This window comes from Papilio polytes, unplaced genomic scaffold, assembly GCF_000836215.1.
Source record: "Papilio polytes unplaced genomic scaffold, Ppol_1.0 DF822178.1, whole genome shotgun sequence".
Lineage (NCBI taxonomy): Eukaryota > Metazoa > Arthropoda > Insecta > Lepidoptera > Papilionidae > Papilio > Papilio polytes.
Window position 1 is genome coordinate 425,769 of NW_013527026.1, and position 631 is coordinate 426,399.

A 631-nucleotide genomic window follows, 5' to 3' on the forward strand; every position below is an offset into this window, starting at 1 on the left:
TAGGCCTCCGGCACCACGCTCATCAGACGAAACACGGAATTGCTTCCATTTCACGCCAGACTTCTGTGTGGTCGTGGTATTACACCGGGTGTGCCGGCCCATTCGTGCTAAGATGTTAAAGCGGGCACTACCACTGCCAAACTCTGGACAACCGCAATATTTTATGGACTGCAAATGCGATATGAGAATGAGATATGCTCGCTTGTAGGGACCCTAAGTCGTACTGGTTTGGAAACACCCTAAGTTATTTTATTATAGACTAGCTGTTCCAAATTATAAAAACTCTATTTTATTGTTAACATTTTGTTAAATGTCACAGTTACCGTTACCATAATAACTATGCTTCCTTAATGATTGCTTGTAGTCTTAGGGCCCTTTCCCATATTAAATTTTTTTTTAAGTCATTTACCCCTTAACTTTAATAACGTGAATATATATAGTCTAAAGCGTGTAGTGTAGGTCACTTTATTAAAGAATTAATTAATCGATATTATGCTGTGATTGCTAACATCATCGTCATACGTCATGAAATAGTGTGTGTTTACGCTTTATTATATTAGTATAGATTTATTGTTGGGCGTGTTACAAGGAAAAGTAATTGAAAAGTGGAATTAATTGAAAAAATATCAGA